This window comes from Myotis yumanensis, unplaced genomic scaffold (assembly GCF_028538775.1).
Source record: "Myotis yumanensis isolate MYYU_CA2020_CCGP unplaced genomic scaffold, mMyoYum1.0.hap1 SCAF_3, whole genome shotgun sequence".
NCBI classification, from domain to species: Eukaryota; Metazoa; Chordata; class Mammalia; order Chiroptera; family Vespertilionidae; genus Myotis; species Myotis yumanensis.
Window position 1 is genome coordinate 116,021,469 of NW_027223754.1, and position 13,942 is coordinate 116,035,410.

At 45.4% G+C, this 13,942-nt stretch overlaps 1 protein-coding gene across 2 annotated transcripts in view; it reads left to right on the forward strand.

Moving 5' to 3' along the window:
• MTIF3 (mitochondrial translational initiation factor 3) overlaps positions 1–13,942 on the forward strand; it is a 19,233-nt gene continuing 5,291 nt past the window's right edge. Inside the window, exon 1 of one of the 2 annotated variants that reach the window (XM_070409425.1) lies at positions 1–166. The gene's annotated coding sequence lies outside the window, so the exon portion shown is untranslated. Of the gene's footprint in view, positions 167–455; positions 566–13,942 lie in introns of those variants that run through there. The other variant, XM_070409426.1, reaches the window with a different exon arrangement.

Genomic DNA, 13,942 nt, shown 5'->3' on the forward strand with positions numbered 1-13,942 from the left:
GGACGGTGCCTCCCCACGGGGCCCGCGTTCTTTGGCCGGACCTTGGTCCGCCGGCAGGGAAAGCCAGGGGCGTAGGCGCGGAGCGGCCCAGAGAACCTGAGGCGGAAGGACGGTCTCAGAGCCACCCCTACGGCGGCGGCGCTGCGCTCGGCCGTGTCCCCGGAAGGTCAGTGCACCCAGGCTGCCGGCGGACGCCGAGAGGCCTCGCAGGCTCCGCCGCGAGGGCGGGGTTGGGTAACGCGGTCTTGGGGCCTTGGCTGCTGCCCGTGCATCCCTGCGCGGGGCCTGCGGTCCCTCAGACATTCAGCCCCGCCATCTCGGCGCACGTACGTGCACGTCTGCGTGCGTCCCTACGCCCCTCGGGGTGGGCGTGGTCGTCTCTGACGCTCGTGACCCAGTGCGCGCCCCTGGGAAGCGCTACTCCCGCGTGAGTGCCTGCGCTCTGCGCTTGGCCGGAAGGGCTGGCCAAGCAGAAGCCGCTGGGGTGGGTCCAAGTGATAGTGGAATTTCCTTTTCCTCCCACTTATCATTTAGCAGGCGCCATGGCATAAGACTTGTGAAAGAAGTAAGTAAGTTTTCCTGCCGAAAAGCCGCGGTTCCCAGTGCATGTTAGGAAAGGCCTCAGCCTAAGAAAGGACTAAGAGTGGCGGGAAATCAACTACTATTTGTTGTGCCAGCACAATACAGCGAAGGATAAATCAGAGTCTTTCCCCGCTTCATAGAACTCACCTTCTAGTGAAGGAAACAGTAATACGATAATAACAAAATCATAATTGTGATAGATGCTGCTTGGGAAAGATAAACTATACTGGAAGCACTTCATGTTCGGCATTAATGTTGAGCTCAACAAACGAATGAGGTTGGGGGAGGCGGAGTAGGGGGGGTGTTTGGGTAAGTCTGGGGCGCAAGCAGAAGAATGCTGAGAAAGATGGCACTAAGCCACGATCTGAGGTTTCCTGAACCAGGGGATGGGAAGGACATTTAAAGCAAGCATGTCAAACTCGTCGCTCGCAATGAATAATTTTGGGGCCCAGCCAATATAACGGAATGAAAGAAATATTTTAATAAAAATTTCGTAACTTAATTTTTACAATATCCTTTTATACATAATACTAGAGGCCCGGTGCACAAAAATTTGTGCACTGGGGGGGGGGGGGGTCCCTCAGCCCGGCCTGTGCCCTCTCGCAGTCTGGGACCCCTCGGGAGATAACGACCTGCTGGCTTAGGCCTGCTCCCGGGTGGCAGAGGGCAGGCCCAATCCCTAGGTGCAGCCCCTGGTCAGGCTCAGAGCAGGGCTGATTGGGGAGTTGGGGCGCTGCCCCCTGTCATGCACAGAGCAGGGTGGATTGGGAGGTTGCGATGCCACCCCTAGTCACGCTCAGGGTGGGGCCGATTGGGGGGTTGGGGCACCGCCCCCTGTCACACTCAAGGCAGGGTCGATAGGGAGGTTGCGGCGCCACCTCCTGTCACGCACAGAGCAGGGCCGATCAGGGGGTTGGGGCGCTGCCCCCTGTCATGCACAGAGCAGGGTGGATTGGGAGGTTGCAATGCCATCCTCAGTCACGCTCAGGGTGGGGCCGATTGGGGGGTTGGGGCACCGCCCCGTCATGCACAGAGCAGGGTGGATTGGGAGGTTGCAATGCCATTCTCAGTCACACTCAGGGTGGGGCCGATTGGAGGGTTGGGGCACTGCCCCCTGTCACACTCAAGGCAGGGTCGATGGGGAGGTTGCGGCGCCACCCCCTGTCACGCACAGAGCAGGGCCAATCAGGGGGTTGGGGAGCTCCCCCCTGTCATGCACAGAGCAGGGCCAATCAGGGGGTTGAGGAGCTCCCCCCTGTCATGCACAGAGTAGGGCCAATAGGGGAGTTAGGGCACCACCCCCTGTCACACACAGAGCAGGGCGCGTGGTGGGGCGGGGGTTGGGGCGCTGTACCCTGTCACACACAGAGCAGGGCCAATCAGGGGGTTGGTGTGCTGCACCCTGTTACACACAGAGTCGCAGGGCGATCAGGGGGTTGGGGAGCTCCCCCCTATCAGGCACAGAGCAGGGCTGATCAGGGGGTTGGGGTGCCTTCCCCTGTCATGAACAGAGCAGGGCAGATAGGGAGGTTGTGGCCCCGCCCCCTGTCACACACAGAGCCGCAGGGCGATCAGGGGGTTTGGGCGCTGCACCCTGTCACGCTGATCTGGTGCCAGGAGGCCTCGCGGCTCCGCTGATCCCAGTGCTGGGAGGCATATTACCCTTTTACTACTTAGGATAGAGGCCTGGGGGCCGGCTGGTTTGCCCTGAAGAGTGTCCTGGATCAGGGTGGGGGTCCCCACTGGGGTGCCTGGCCAGCCTGGATGAGGGGATGATGGCTGTTTGCAGCTGGTCACACACACCCTTCAGGGTGGGGGTCCCCACTGGGGTGCCTGGCCAGTCTGGGTGAGGGGCTGAGGGCTGCTTTCTGGCTGGTGGTTGTTGACTGGAGCTCCCAACCGCTCCTTTTTTTTCTCTTTTTTTTATTTTATTCTGGGCCAGCTTTAGCTCTGGCTCTAGCTCTGAGGCTTCCGCTGCTGAGCATTCTATAATCGAAACAATGTATAACTCCAGCTCTGAGATCCCTGGGGTTTTGTTTAGCTTCTATATTTGTTAGAATGTTTCAAACTGCCAGCTCAGAGGCCGGCAAGTCAGGCGGGGAACGTTGGAGTCTGCAGTCACTGGAGCAAGCAAGCCTCATGTTCGCTTCCAGCTGCCTGGCTGCTGGCCGCCATCTTGGCTCACAGTTAATTTGCATAAGGATATGCTGATTAGCCAATGGGAAGGGTAGCGGTCGTACGCTAATTACCATGTTTCTCTTTTATTAGTGTAGATTATTAGTAACGAACTACAACGTTCGCTAATGACATTACTATAATCATGTTGCATTCATTTCCCTTACGTGCCTTACGCACAGGCGTACAATTTCTCTCCACTAATACCAACAGTGAATATTTTAGCAGCTGATTGCCAGGTCATTAGTCTTGGACTGACTTGTTTGGTGTGCGCAACAGGAAATATTTCGCTTTCGGAGAACAAGAAAAATAGGTTTATTTTGCGTTATGCTTATTTGTGCAGTCATTCAGTGTCTGGTAAGTTACTGTTCAAGAAAAAGTATTAATTTTTATTAAAATGTTCTATTTTATGTTAACGATTACTCATGTATTTCAGCCCTTTGTATTCAGCATGTCTCTATCAAAATAAACCTACATTTCTATGAAAATTGAAGCTTTTGTTTTTTGGGGGCCCACATAAACTTAAACCTTGTTTATTTGGCCCGGTTTAGCCTTTGAGTTTGACATGCTTGATTTAAAGAATCTGAAAGGCCAGTGTGGTTTAGACAAAAAGGATGTTTGGTATGAAATGAGATTGGGGAGATGGGAAGGGCCTTTTGGCCTCATGAGGGCCAGTTTTAAGGTGGGGAGGGCACTGGGTGTGGTGACAGCAATGCAGAGGGGAGCGCTAATTGCAGAATTCAAGTGTGGTGTAAGAGTCTAGAAGACTGATGGAAATCCAAACAAGAGATGGATGGTATCTTAAACTAGGGCGGTAGCCCTGGATATGGAGAGAAGTGGATGGGTTTGAGTGGTATTAGGATGTAAAACTGATGAGACTTTGTGTTGGGTTAGCTATGAAAGTGGGAGAGCAGAGTGGAAAAGATGACATGTGGCCCTGGAGGGACCATGATGCTTGTTTCTGGATATGGAGTCCTGGAAGATGAGATGATTATTTAGAAGATTTATGAGAGTAAATCCAACTGGTAAAATTGAGTCTTTAGTTCTGGATTTAAAAGCTTTTTAGAAAACATTTTTTGGTTGGTCATTAGTTTATTTCAATAAAATAACTAATGAAATATTTTTTATACCTAAAAAGTTAAGAAATTGATTCTGGCCAGTGTGGCAAAGTGGTTGGAACATTGACCAGTGGACCTAAGGGTCTCTGGTTCGATTCCTGGACAAGGGCAGGTACCTGGGTTGCTGGTTCATCCCCTGCCCCCGGTAGGGTGTGCATGGAGCGTGTGCGGAAGGCAACCAGTCAGTCAGTGTATCTCTCTCACACAGGTATTCTCACACCGGTATCTCTCTCTCTCCTCTTCCTCTTCCCTCCCTACCTTCTACTCTCTGGAAAGCAGTGGAGAAAATATTTTCAGGAGAGGATTAACAAAACAAAGAGTTGAGAAATTGGCCAAAGGTATACGATGGCTTTTTGCCAGTGTTGTAAATCATTGTTTTAGCTCTTAAACACTCAACCTAGATATGAAGAGTACTTTGTGCTCCTCATGGAAGAGCAAAACCAGAGCCAAGGGACAAATGACCTGAAGGATTGGTGACCATGGTGCAATCCTCTGGGATGGAGGCTGCACAACCCAGGCTGGAACAGGGCAGATGGGACAGTTTGCAGGTCTTCATGCAGGAATAAGAACTTTGTGAAACTCCTTTGGACGGTATGAAAAATAATTTTAAAGTCATAGAAATTGCAAAGTTAATTTCACAAATACTTAAACCACTATAATATATGTCCCTTTGATCCAGTCATTTTCCCTGGGAAGAACAGATGTTAATATGAGCTTGTGAATTTCAGCTATATAAGAAAGAAAAGCAGTGAGTGAACAAATAAAAGAAGTTATTTTCACTCCTTAGTCTACTTGGTTTCAAAATACACATAAGCAATTTAATTTCTTACAGGACAGGACTCCCTACAACCCCTCATGATTATATTTACTACACCATGTATTTAAATTGCATTCCAGGAAGTTTCCTTAAAAATACATTATCAGTACCTCCCAAAGAGGTACTGCAAAAGGTAATGCAAAAAAACAGATCACAAAGGGTACCTGCAAAGAAAAGAGGTAATGCAGAATCTTCTTATATATAAAGAGGTAATATGCAAATTAGCTCTCACACCCTCACAAGATGGCTGCCTACGACCAGGCAGGCAGGGGGGTTAGTGAGGGATGACCAATGACTGAACAAGCAGGCTGCGTGGGGCGACCAGGCTGGCGGGAGTGGGGGGGTAGTTAGGGGTGACCAGGCTGGCAGGGGGGCCACTGAGGGGCAATCAGGCTGGCAGGGGGAGGCAGTTAGGGTCAACCAGGCAGGCAGGCAGGTGAGCAATTAGGAGCCAGAGGTCCAGGATTGTGAGAGGGATGTTTAAACCGGCAGTCGGACATCCCCTGAGGGGTCCTGGATTGGAGAGGGTGCAGGCTGGGCTGAGGGGACCACCCCCTCCCATGCATGAATTTCGTGCACTGGGCCTCTAGTAATAAGGGAATGCAGCTGTCCTTTGGAGCAGTAATCATTTGGTCACTTTTTTGTTGGGGGTGGGGATACAAGAACGTTCATAGCAGCTTTATTTATAATAGCCAAAAACTGAGAGCAGCCTAAGTGTTCATCATCTGGAAACTGGACTTAAAAATTACATTATATGCATATACTGGGACACTTGTCAGAAATAAAAAGGAGCAAACTAATGATACATGCAGCAACATGGATGAATCTTAAAAATATTATCCTGAGATGCTGCCCAACAAAGATTACATATTGTTTTACATTTATATGAAATCTTAGAAGAAACTATGATGGGGGGAAATCAGAATACTCGTAGCATCTGGATGGGGATGGAAATTGACTTGGAAGAAACATAAAGGAAGTTTCTGGGGTGATGATAATAGTCTATATGTTGATAGAAGTTTTGGTTCCAAAGTGTTTGTACTTGTCGAAACTATTCAATCAAATGAAATGTTTAAGATTTGTACATTTCATTTTATGTAAATTTTGCCTCTGGGAAAACAAAAAGAATCATAAACAAATACTGAACTCTAGTTAATGATATGCATGCTGAAGTATTTGAGGGTTGGTGTGCCAATGTCTGCAGCTTACTTTTAAAATGTATCAAAACAAATAAAATAGAGCCCTAGCCGGTTTGGTTCAGTGGATAGCGGGTCAGCCTGTAGATTCGATCCATTCAAGGGCACATGCCCAGGTTGGGGGCTCAATCCCCAGTAGGGGGCGTGCAGGAGGCAGCTGATCAGTGATTCTCTGTCATTGATGTTTCTACCTCTCTCCCTCTCCCTGTCTCTCTGAAATCAATAAAAATATATTTTAAAAAATAAAATGGAAAAAGGAATAAATAGGTAGATAGATAAAGCAAGGAAAGCAACATGTAGAATCTAGATGAATAGATATTGGCATGCTCACTGTGTAGTCTTTCAACTTTTCTGTATGTTTAAATATTTTTTACAATAAAAGTTGGGGAAAATAGGCCTCCAAAGAATATTGTTCATTTTAAACAACTGACAACTAATGTGAAAATATGAAGAACACAGCCCTAAGCTCACTTGAAATACATAGTGTGTGGAAGTAGCCACACATTTATTTCAAACAATTTTTCCCACTTTATGCCTTAATATTGAAATCATTTCAATTACTTATAGAGTATGTGGATCACACATTAAAATTACTCTGTGTACTGTGCATTTTGAATAATGCAATTGACCCTTTTTTTTTTTACCTCATCCTAGGAAAGTTAGTGATGATGCCAAAGAGACTAATAAGAGGTATGGGGACTGAAAGGAGCAGGAATTGCTGAGAGGGAGTACAGCACAGAGGAATAAAGGGGCTTTGGGGCCATTTGTCCTCTTATCCTCCAATGGTTGGAGGATGTGGAATTTTTCATTGATCTGATCTCAAGTAAAAAATCAATAGAAGGAAACTTCATGTGTCTTTTTAGAATGTGGAGTCAGCTACTGAATTTAAAACTACTAGGAGATGCAAAATTTTGTAGCACAGTGTGATTTCAATAAGGTCTGAATAATCATAAAATCATAGATATCTCATACTATAAAAAGTATGCACTTTAAGTAACTGATTTTAAGATAATTAGCTTTTGGGGAGAACGAAGATGGTGGGATAGGTAAATGCCAGTACTCACTGCCTCTCACAACCACATCAAAATTACAACCAAAATACAGAACAACCATCATTCAGAGCCGGCTGAAAACTGGCTGAATGGAAGTCCCACAACTAGAGAAGTAAAGAAGAAAGTACACTGAGACTCGTAGGAAGGGCGGAGGCATGGAACAGGCTGGTCCAACACCAATGCATGGCACTTTTGTTTTGTTTTAATTGAGAGGGATATCTTGCGGGGTTCTTGTCCCACCATCAAGAAGGGTTCAGGCATCTGGAAAAAGCTGTGCGTAGATGACATAGGAATCCAGAGACTAATAAAGAGTCTGGAGATGAGATATAATTTTGAAAGGCATTGGGGGTCAGAGGACCTTCAGCTAAAGGAACTAAAGACTCCCTCCTCGTCTAGGACCCTTGCTTTTATTAACACAATTTGTCCTAAGGCAAGGTGGAGATAATACACTTCAAAGGGTAAGGTTTCAAAGGGCACAGAAGCATTGTCAGTTTGAGGGAATTAGCCTATGGCTGTTCAGGTGTTTGGCCAGTATGAGGCAATAACATGTAGATTAAGATGCCCTTTAACTGTCTGGCAGCCACAATCAGTTTCCTATTCAGGTTTGGGGAAATGCCTTTAGCCATTCCCAACAGATGACTACATGTGTGGCTCAACCCTGTTGAGTCCCCAGGTTTCATCAACCTTTTGATGAAACTCTTGAAATTATGACATGCTATAATTGGTTCCCGGCAATATCTCTGCTTCAGAGGCCTTCCATGAGAAGCAAGGGGTCCCAGTCCCACACCAGACCCCCAGTCCAGGATTCCTGAGCTGGGAAAAAAAGTCACCATAACTTTAGGCTGTAAAAACCAACGGGGATTGTGGTTGAGTGACATAAAGCCTATTGGAGTCCCATGCAGTCCCTCTTAAAGGGCCAGCTCATAAATTTACACAGTTGCACTTCCTCTGAGCTCCAGTGCCAGGCGTCGGCTTTGAGGGATCCAGGGACGTAAGAGGAGGAGCTGGATTGTCTGGCATCAGGGCTAGAACTAGGGAGGTTTTCTCCAAGACAGGGGTGCTTACAGGGGTCATTGTTCCTATGCTGGGACCTCCCACAGTGCAGAGCAGACCAGCAGCCATATCTGAGTTTCCATCAGCATGGACCACACTGTTCGCTCTGTCCTGATGATTCCCTGAGACCCCATCCCATCCAGTTTGCAGCCCCAACCAAGCTGTTTGAGGCAGCTTTTCCATATGAATGGCCTGGCCTGTCACAGGCTTCAGACTTTGCTAAAATAACTCAAACAAGCAGAAGCTGGTATCAGTGTGCCTCAAGCCTATCAATAAAAGGCCCAGCACCAGCACCAGCCTACCTTGCTTCACAGCTGGGCCTTGCCTGGGCACTGCCAAAGCCAATATAAGTAGCAGCCATCTGCAGATCTCTCTGTAACTCCTGCTGGGTGGCCCCAGGAAGTGGTTGACTTTGTTTCTCCCAGGAGGCCCTAGAGCCAGTATGCCCAGTGGACAGCTTCAGACCATACCACATTACAACTCTACACATGCACAAGCAACACACTCAAGGACAGATTCAGTGAGCACCAAAGCTCTACTGAAGCAAGTCCTTCTTCATAGGGGTGCCTCCTGCACAGCAGTTCTTCTACTGCAGTTGCAGCTGGTCCTCACAGCCAACTGGCCTAGAGGTCAATTCCTCCCAGTGATGCCAACAACAATCAATGCTCAACTACAACAAGACAGTGTACACAGCCCACACAGTGGTGCACCTAGAGTACCCAGCTCAGGTAACTGGGGATGCTAAGCTGCTTGGCCCTGTAACACAAGGCCACTCTACCAATTCCAGGAGACATAGTAGCTCTACCTAATATATAGAAACAAACAGGGAAGCACCCAAAATGCAGAGACAAAGAAACATGTCACAAATGAAAGAAATTGAAGCAAGCAAACTACTGGATACAGAATTCAAAACAATGGTTATAAGGTTGCTCAAGGATCTTAATGGGAGCTTCAAGGGACTTAGTGAGACTTTCAAGGATCTTAGTGAGAATGTCAAGGACATAAAAAAGGACTATTCAGAAATTAATCTTACACTAACTGAAATAAAGAATAATTTACAGGGATTCAACAATAGAGCAGAGGATTCCGAGAATCAAATCAACAATTTGGAATATGTGGAAGCAAAAAAACATCAAGCAGAAGAGCAAAAAGAAAAAAGGATCCAAAAATATGAAGATAATGTAAGGAGCATCTGGGACAACTTCAAGTTGTGGGGGTATCTGAACATTCCCATTATGGGGATGCCTAAAGGAGAAAAGAAAGAGCAAGATATTGAAAGCTTATTTGAGGAAATAATGACAGAAAACTTCCCCTATCTGATGAAAGAAATAGACTTACAAGTCCAGGAAGCACAGAGAGTCCCAAGCAGGAGGAACCTAAAGGTGAAAGACAAAGAATCTTAGAAGCAGTAAGAGAGCATTTACAAAGGAGTGCCTATACAACTGTCAGCTGATTTCACAACAGAAATTTTGCAGGGCAGAAGGAAGTGTCAAGAAATATTCGGAGATGAATAGCAAGGACCTACAACCAAAATTACTATACCCAGCAAAGCTATCATTTAGAATTGAAGGTCAAATAAAGAACTTCACTGACAAGAAAAGCTAAAGGAGTTCATCACCACCAAACCAGTATTACATGAAATGTTGAAGGGTGTTCTTTAAGAAAGGAAGAAGAAGGAAGAAAAAAAGATTTAAAAATATGAACAATAAAATGGCAATAAAAACATCTATCAACAATTGAATCTAAAAATCAAAGTAAACGATCAAGAAGTCTAATGAACAAGATAAACTGATGAATGAAGTAGAATAGAGGCATTGAAACATGGAACAGACTGATGAATCTCAGAGAGAACGGGGGAGGAAGGTGTGGGAAGAGATTAACCAGAGATCTTATATGCATACTAGAGGCCTGGTGCACGGATTCATGCACAGTGGCAGTGGAGTGATCCTCAGCCTGACCTTCACCCTCTCGTAATCCGGGACCCCTGGCAGGATGTCTCACTGCCAGTTTAGGCCTGATCCCCACCTGGCCTGGCCTGGCCTGGCCTGCAGGGATCAGGCCTAAACCAGCAGTCGGACATCCCCCTGGGGATGTAGCAGTGTGCCAAGTGGCAGGCAGCCAGGGAGGAGCCCCAGCCGGGCTGGGCACTGTGCTCCTTGTGCTCATCCTGGCCACTGCGCCTGGTGCCGCTGTTTGGTAGCGCTGCCATGGAGTTGGGAGAGGCTCCCGGTGCCTCAGCTGCGCTTGCCAGCCATGAGCCTGGCTTCTGGCTGAGTGATGCTCCCCTGTGTGAGCATAGTGACCACCAGGGGGCAGCTCGTGTGTTGAGCATCTGCCCCCTGGTGGTCCATGTGCGTCATAGTGACTGGTTGACCGGTTGTTCCGGTTGTTCCGGTTGTTCAGTCGTAACGGTTGCTTAGTCTTTTATATATATACTAGTGGCCGGTGCATGAAATTCGTGCACTCAGGGCAGGGGCAGGGGTCCCCCAGCCTGGCCTGTGCCCTGTCACAGTGCGGGAGCTCCACAATTCATCGCCCCAAAGAGGTAGGCCCTGCCCACCCATCCGGGGCTCCTCAATGGATTGCCCCAAAAAGGTAGGCCGGGCCACGGCAGAGGCTTGCAGACCCCCAGCTCAGGCGCACAGAGACCCCACCGTGGCCCCGCTCCCGGGCCGGGCCACAGTGGAAGGGCCTTTCCATGCACCTGCAGACCCCCAGGCTGGCGCAGGGGGGCAGGGATGCAAGCTTCAAGTTCCCAGGGCCGGCGCAGGGGCCGGGGACGCGAGCCTCATGTCTCTGGGCCGGTACAGGGGCAGGGATGCGAGCCTCACGTCACAGGGCCCGTTGCCAGGGTCAGGGATGCGAACCTCATGTCTCTGGGCCGGCGCGGGGGGCGGGGACACAGCCTGCTGATCAGTCGTTATGTGACCGTGTCTCTACCAATTTGCATATTATCCTATTATTAGATAGATAGATATGTATTACCTATGGACACAGACAATAGGGTGATAAAGGTCTGGAGTGGGGCAGGAACCGGTTGGAGAGTGGTAATGGGGAGAAAAATGGGAGACGACTGTAATACTCTCAACAATAAAGATTTTTTAAAAAGTTAAAACAGTAAAAACAAAAGGATAATTAGCTGTTAAAATATTTTGGGATGTCTCAAAGGATATTTCTGGAAGAGTCACTGAGCTCACCAATATTATAAAAATATAATAATTTTTATTTTGACTTCAACGACTGGTTTATTCAGCTTATTATTGGACAGAGGTATCAAAGACATTTCATCAGAGAACCCGGTGTCTAATTTTTATCAACCTTGAAAAGTTAAGGGTAATCCCAGACATTCTAGCTTAAAGTACTTGAACTCGCTTACATTACAATATTTATTACTTACATTTTTTTTTCTTTTGTCATCTTTTTTTAGAGGGCAGCCTAACCCAGTAGTTCTTAACAGTAGAGGAGGGAGGAAACATCTTGTGTTGTGAAAAAGCATCCCCAGATGATGCTGGTAGACTTCCTATTTCTGCTCTAAAATAGACATGTTAACTTTTAACTGTTGGCACAACTAGTGAATTTTTTCCACTCCATAGGCTGTTGATTCTTTTTTTTTAAGAAACTTTTTAATTATGAAAAACATACAGAAAGTGAAAAGACTAATAACTAAACACCCATAAACTAGATTCAGCAACTGTTGCCATAATTGCTATATTTCCTGCTGAACCATTTCAAAGTAAATGGCAGAAGTCATGAGACTCCACCCTAAATACTCCAGCATTCATTTCCTAAGAATGACATTTTCACACCTAAGTATTAACAGTACTTTCCTGAGAATATAATCCATCATGAATCTAGGCTATATTCGGATTTTCTCTTTATTCCAATGTCTTTTTAGTTGCTTTTGTTCAAACACACTGCATTTTACAATTATGTCTCCTTAGTCCTTTCATTCAAGAATAGCCTCCCCCAACCCTTTCTTTCCCAAAGACACTAACTTTTTTTAAGACACCCTGCCAGCTGTCTTGTCTCACACTCTAGATTTGTCTGATTGCTTCCTGTGGTTTAATTTGTTCTGCTCTGAGTCTGGCCCTGGTATTACTTGGAAACTGAAAACTAAGTCTGGAAGTTGTGCTGGGTTCAGGTTAACCTTTGGCAGGATTGCTTCACAGACGGTCCCTACAGGAGCCATTCACACCTGGAGCTGTGTGCTAGTATATCAGGTTGTCCCACTGTCAGGATGCTGAGTTTGACCTTTGGTTATCAGGTGACAACCAGAGTATGTTTTTCCCATTTCAATTTAGAAGTCATCTTGGGGTCACCCTTTGGTACCACTTGTATACCTTATTTCCTCACCAGCCTTTTACCTGATAATTTTTGTATCCATCCTTCTCTGAATCAGAGATTTGATTGGCAGTGGCAAAATGGTGGTTTTCAAATTATTTTTACTTCTCCATTTATTTAGCTGGCATTCTCTTCTGAAGAAGAGCTTTTCTTCATCAGCTGGAGATATTTCTAGTTTTTCCTAAAAAGGTAGGATACATGCTTAGTTCTTTACCATTTTCAAAGTAAGAAGTCAGGGTAATAGTCACATATAGTAATGGCAAATTATCTTTTTTTTTTAAAGTAGATTTTTGCATATTTAATTTGTTGAAATGAATTTTAGTCATTGTTAAATTATAACACCTGTGGCCAGGCTCTCATGTTACCAAACTGTAAATGAAATGTATATAAGCAGAATTATAATACTATCAGGGAAATCTGAAAACTGGATGTCTAATGATATAAAGCGATGTTTATTAGTTGGGATAATGTTATTGTGGTTATTTTTAAAAGTACAAAAGACCTTACTTCTTAGAGATGACAAACTGAAGTATGTACTGATGAGATAAGATTTACTTTGAAATAGTTCATGGATGGATGGGTGGGGACAAGAATACTTGAGGGTAGAGATGAAACAAGCTTGGCCACATAGTGGTAATGATGGGTGCTTAGGTCTTATTATGCTATTCTTTCTGTGAATGTTTCAAAAATTTCCTAATAAAAGCTTTTGTAATTATTTGAGTTTCTGTGGATATTTGCAGTTCAAATTTAATAACACACTTTACTTTGTATTTATAATTTTATCTATTAAAAGCTTATTTTGAAGGAGTGTGTACATCTTCAACTTTGCTGATCTAAAGCCAGAAATTAACTAGTATTGAAACTTATACAGCAATTAATTTATTAAATGGAAATAAATATTTGTTATGGGGTGGGGCCACAACATTAGTAACAAAGAAACAGAATTTCTGGAGGATGAGGCCCAGAAATCAGGATTTTAAAAAGATTCCCAGGTGATTCTAATGTGCAGCCAAGGTTGAGAACCACTGTCTTAGTGGGTCAGCTTTCCTCATGAAGAGTCCACTTTCCCATAATAGTGCTCTTATATTTTGTGTACCATCAAATATATTGACAAATTGTTAAATGTATTAAACGTTTATGAATTGGCCTGGCTGTTGTGACTCAGTGGTTGAGCATCGACCTATGAACCAGGAGGTCACGGTTTGATTCCTGGTCAGGGCACATGCCCAGGTTATAGGCTCCATCTCCAGTACTGCGCATGTGGGAGGCAGCTGGCTAATGATTCTCTCTCATCATTGATGTTTCTATCTCCCTCTCTTCCTCTCTGAAATCAATAAAAATATATTTAAAAAGAAAAATGTTTATGACTTGGTGTTTATGAATCACCAAATATTTTATATACTGCTTCCTCCCAAATAAATCCTTCAGATTTCGCTTTTGAAGTTGACACTACAAGATCCATGGGAAATAGAATAAAATAAAATACTATTTAGTGAAGAAAAGTGCACTGTGCAAATATGATTTATTCTAACAATACCATATTGGGGACAGTACTACCATGAGTGTGAACATGGTCACCTGATGGTCCATATTATTTGTGTAAATTTT